Source organism: Octodon degus, unplaced genomic scaffold, assembly GCF_000260255.1.
Source record: "Octodon degus isolate 3935 unplaced genomic scaffold, OctDeg1.0 scaffold00134, whole genome shotgun sequence".
In the NCBI taxonomy this organism is placed as follows: Eukaryota; Metazoa; Chordata; class Mammalia; order Rodentia; family Octodontidae; genus Octodon; species Octodon degus.
In genome coordinates, this window is record NW_004524710.1 from 2436511 (window position 1) to 2442579 (window position 6069).

The following is a 6069-nucleotide window of genomic DNA, read 5'->3' on the forward strand; positions in this document are numbered from 1 at the left end:
AAATTTTTACATTTTATATACCTCCCTAATCTCATTTCAAATGAGGAACTTCTTCACCTCTTCTTCCTCTTCCTCTGCAGATGAGATTATCTCCATAATCTCTTCCAATTGAGATATTATCACTCACAATCCGAGAGAGAGAGAGAGAGAGAGAGAGAGAGAGAGAGAGAGAGAGAGAGGCAGAGGCAGAGACAGACAGAGACAGAGAGACAGTGAAAAAGACTAAGGCACAGAGACAGAGACAGAGAGACAGACAGATTCAGAGAGACAGAGAAAGAGAAAGACAGAGAGAGAGGGAGAGAGGCAGGGAAAAATTACTGGTTTAGTTGTGATCATGTGACTTTTGGCATGATAATACAACTTTTGGCTTCACGTACTACTCATTTGCAAGACTTTGCTCACCAATCAAATTAAAATGTATTAGAAATGTTTCCTTGTCTTGAAGAACACTCACAAAACAATCACAATCCAAGGCTTTACTGAACAGTATAATATCTAAGTGTTTGGCCTCTTCCTCATCCTACCAGGTTTAGACCATAACTTTTCACTTAGCAGCATTCCTTAAATGGGTTACCTTAATTCTCTTCAAAATGGTAATACTTTCAGGATTGTTGTGCTAAGGAAACAAGACATCAAATGGTTTTATGTTATTTGGTGATGTATCTGTGCACACAGATTATTACCTTCCACCTTAATACTCAAAGCCAGATGATCCAAGATTCTTACTGGTGACTAATGTGCAAATTTCCATGTAACTTATTAGCCAAATATCAAATAGCAAGACAAATTCTTAAGGTTTTGAGGGATTTCTAGCTAATTTTAATGGCCCTACTAAATTTTTTAATAAAACTAAATGCACATATAAGGTATGTCCCTAATGACCAGGGGTTTAGGTTTCTTAAACTATGATGACAAAGACATGAACTTGGAACAGAGAAGGAAGAGAGAAAAAAGAACCCCAAAGCAGGAAATAGGTACTCTTTCAGAGCTAGCAGGTAGAAAGTTATAGTCCCACCAGCAAGACTGTAGAGATTCCAAAGACATTATAATATGATGGTAATCAAATGTCCAAGACACAAAATGACAACTTCTTTAATTACAAATACTTTTAATCCTAGAAGTATGCAAATACATGCCAAACTACATATTCCTATTTCTGATGTACAAAGGATAGCCATCAAAGTTATAGATGACACTGCAATCTAGAAAATAATGACCAAGGGGAGGTAGTGGTCAAGGTTTAACTTGGCTACTGCCTGGGGACATAACTAGAGAGTGCTAGGCTCAGTTCAAGAGTCAAACAATTCATCCAGCAGGGGCAGCAAAAGATGCCCTTCTAAGTTGGGGAAATCCAGTCAGGGAAACCCAGATTCCAAAGAGTATTTAGCTTCAAGGAATAGAGTACCCAGTGCTAGGCAGTTTAGGATACTTCTTTTTGCCACTGCTTGCTGAGGATTTCTATCTTTATTGGTCATGCTGTATATAGGGATAAATTCTAGAGGAATAGCCTCAAACCTCAAATAGGAGGACACAATGACCAATCCAGTACACCTGCAAGGGCTACTTCATTTAAGGGAGAAACTGGGACTGCCTGACCAGCCTGGGCAGCATCAGTAGGGAAGGGACACTAGACTACAAGATCTAAATCCCCTGGGCCATTTCTCAAGGTCACCCAGAGTTCCCCTTGATCTCTGCTCAGCACTTACTACTTTTTGCCCTAAAGATTCACCTGAGCCCCACCAGGCAATAAACAAGAACAATACTGCTTTCCTTCATCTCTCCCATTTTCCTTTATATCTCATTTGGCATAGAAAGGTAGCATGGTAGAGAGGAAAAAAAGTGTGGAGTTGAGCCTCTACACTGAGTCTTACTTTATAGAGATCAGGGAAGCCCTGTAATTAAATCTAACTTCTATGGACTCTGCATTGCCTACATTCAGGTCTTGCTTCTTCTTAGTAGCTGCATGGGAAAGTCTTCGGCATTTGATACCTTGGTTCTTGTACCTCTCAGTTGAGAGTTGCACTAATAATACCTACCCCTGATGCACTAGGTACTAAGTGAATGTAAGCACTTACAGTAGTGCACATGCCACGATAGCTCATATAATCATATCCATTGTTTAATGGATCAATGCTTGTTAATTTGTCTCGCTGTACTTTAATTTCTCATCTGAAAAATAAAGGCATAAAATCCAATCTTGTAGGGCTAGATAAGAAGATAAAATCAGATAATAGAAGTCAAAAATATGTTGAAAGGAGAAGCATAATGCAAATGTTTGTGCTTGCTGTTATCATTGCACATAGTAGACATTAGAAACAATGATTGCTAAAATATGGAAACAAAATAACCATGGAGAGGTTGGGCCAGACCCCCTAAGACTCACTATCCTGAGATCTTGTACGGAAAAATTATTTATAAACATGAGTGCCAGACAAGTGTTCCGTGTTAGCTATGCCTGGGCCCTGGAGACCAAGCCTGCCATGTGGTGAGATCAAGTGAAGAGATGGGCTCTGCCAAGCATGGCTCTGCGGCATCCCTCACACATGCCTGAGAAATGGCTCCCCCAGAGGGCTTCTTTGCTCCATTGTGCCTGGCCCAATGTGTCCACTCTCCAAAGGCCATGGCCCTCCCTCCAGCACCCCTGAGGTTCCCAGTTGGCACTGGCATGGAAGTGCAGAACTTGGGGTATTCCACACGTAATCCCCCTAGCTTCAGCCTGGTGAAGTGGCTCTGCCTGGCTGCTCCATACAGCCCCTGCAGGACGGTCAAAAGGGAATGCTTTTACCAGCCAAAGCTGGGGCAGAACCCAGCCAGCAACTCCTGTCATCCAAGGGTGTCTGGTGCTCCGTCATCACCATGACACAGACACAGAGCAGACCCCCAGGAAGAGATCCCTTCCCCCAGAGCCAGGAAGCTGGCCAGAACATCATGTGGTGATGTAGCTTCTCCTGCAACGGCTGGGCCACCAACACCCAAGCCCCAGAAAACTCTTTCCAAGTAGACATTTGAAAAACAAAAGGGAAGAAGCAAAAGAACATTCAGGAAAAAAGTCTGTCTTTGGACCTGCCTGCCCCCACCTAAGACTTAAAAATGACTTGTTTCAACTCTACTCACAGAGACGTGTAATGAACTAAAATAATAATAATAATACTAAACTGGAAAGCATTCTTTCTGTAGGTCTCAAGCGCCTAGAAAATTTTTCTGAAGAGATTTTGAGCACTTGGCCTCTCTGAGCTTCCTCATTAGCACAATGGGGATGAAAATACTGACTACATGAGTTTTGCAAAGGCAGTTTATAGAAAGAGGTCTGTACTTAAAAAGCTGGACTACCACTGTGGTCAGGATTTGCGAGGGAATAAATTTAATATAGGAGACATAATTTAAAAGATTTTTCTATAATATTCACCCAAAAAGTCAAATGCAGTGGAGTGCAAGAGATCTGAGACTCAAAGAATCCAGCTGGGGGCTGGGTTCCTACAGAATGTTGTACATGTGTCCAGCTAAAGACCAAGAGCCCATGGCAATGTCCTCCTTGGATCTAGCCAGAGGCCTAGAGCTCACATTGTGTTCTGTATCAAAGATCTGTACAAGGAAGGCCCAAAGGTCAGTGGTGGAAGCGAGGTGTGCCACATCATATTAATTATTCCCACAATCTGTGGTTTCTAATAAGGGATCCATTGGTTTGGCATCTGGTGAGGACCTCACAGTGAGCGGGGGATGGCAATGACAGCATCACATGTTGGGGAACCTGGTCCATCTTGAGGCAAAAGCAAAAAGAAAGAGAGACTGATATTTCATAATTGCTTTTATGGCATTCTCCCAATTTCCAGTTATCTACCACCCGAACCCACGTTTTAAAAGTCCATATCACCTTCCAAAACTGTCACCTGGGGACCAGCTCTTCACTGTAATCATGTGATCTTTTGGAGGGCACACAATCCATAGTCAAGCCATTGTGACATAATTGAATGTGTACAATTTGGGGTCAGCCTACTTAGGCTCAGCTCCCAGCTGCCTACTTACCAGCTGTGTGGCTGAGGGCATAGCAGTGAAGCCCCCAGGTTGGGCAATAATAGACTGTACCTCTTCAGTTTCCATGGGGCCAAAATGTGTTCATATAATGACAACTCAGAAATTGCCAGGTATGTGTATGGACATTTCTGTTAGGGGAGACAGAAAGATCACTCAGATAATCACAGATTAAAGATGTCAGTTCAAACCATGATAAATGCTAAGAAAGGGAAAGAGTGCTTTGGTAAAATGGTGAGAATATGGAATAAGAAGACTCATAGGGTAGAAAGGAGAAAGCAAACTCCAAACTGAGTTTTGGAAAAAAGGTTGGAATTAGCCAGGTTTAGAGCACAGGGCTAGGAAGTTTGTCCCAAGGAGAGGGGACAGCATGAGGATATCCTCAGGGCAGAAAGGACAAAGCCCAGTCATTTAACTGACACCTGGCCTGGCCTTCCCACAGAGAATGCTGTGGGGTGGATGCCAGAACAAGCCAGAGAGACAGAAGGTCTGCAGCTGTGTTGGGATTTCCACCTTTATTTTAAGAATACAGGAGAGTGCTGGGGGATTTGAAGAATAGGGGAAGGGTGGCAGAAATTAAAGGGTCAGGCTTGGGTTTGAGAGGGTCAATACAGGCTTCAGGGAGGCTGATCCACAGGTGATGAGGAAGGCAACCAGGATAGGGACAGGATGGAGAGAAACTGAGAGGTCGATGATAGACTTAAAGGGTAGAATCGACAGGATATGGTGGGTACCACAGGGAGGAGTGGGGGGCAGATACACAGTCCCCATTGCAATGCAAAGTGCACATGCCCACATGCATCCACCAGTGCTGAAAGTTGCCTTTGCCCCAAGCTGGAAGATGCCCAGTCCAGACACAAGTCTGCAGGGGAGCCTGACCAGGCCCGCCCAGAGAGAGGTACAGTGACATCTGTGGCACTCTGCACACCATTCCACATTCCGTGTATAAAATAAACCCTAAATTGGATGCAGCTTTAACAGAAAGTGACACTAGCAGCAGGTCTTCTTTTAGGGCCTCTGTTTTCTGTAGAGTGTTTTAAGCATGACGTTTTAATTTTGAATTTTTTAAATATGTATTTTATGAGAAATAAACAGAGATGACTTAACTAAAAATTGAATATGGGGGAGTGTCTCTTGGTTCTTAGCCCACATTTCTACCCAGGGAACCAACTGTGTGCTGAAGTATAAATTCAAGTCCCCGAGCTGTTATAGGGCCAACGTGAGCTGTGTGCTCGTTCCTCTTAAAAATGTGCGCACTCTGAGACAGCAATTGAGACTGGGCGTGGTGGCACGCACCTGTAACCCCAGCTCTAGGGAGGCTGTAAACAGGCTGATCACTATGAGTCCAATCCAGTAGTGAGACCCTGAACACCCTGTAGAACCTTCCCTAAAATTAAAAAAAAAAAATGTGCCCACTTCTTGGCCAGAAGGCCCAGGGGCCAAAACATTGATCCCACTACTTTGATCACAAAGCATTGATTTCTGGCTTTGGCCATTGATGAATGCATGTAGACACACATATAGGGTGTTGGGAACAAGGTCGTATGCCCAAAATCTTGTTTCCTTGGGCCTTCTGCTCCAAACAATCCTAACATAATTCCTAAATAATACTGAATTCTTCTGAAAATGGGCTGCTTGTCATGACATGCCAGTTGCTGCTGTGCTGTCTCTCAGGTAGATGATTGCTCAAAAAGGAGAGGGTGATGAATGAAGGCAGGAGACAGGAAAAGGAATGTTGTGGGACTGTCCTGTTACAAGGTTGTATATGGTTAGATTTCTGGACTTATAAGCAAACATAAGAATTATATAATTCTTTATGCCTATTTTTAAATTTTTTTAATTTTTTAAATGTTTTTTCATCATATTCTATAGGGACTTAAAGTTCAATATATCAATGCTTGATGAAAAAATACCTGTTCCATGTTATGCCTAAGATGTTTGATATTCAGACAGATAGTGAGGTTAATCTTAACAGCCTAAGTTCTATGGTAATAACAATAAACTTCTTTTCTGGAGGGTTAACAACCTAAGTTTTTTTTT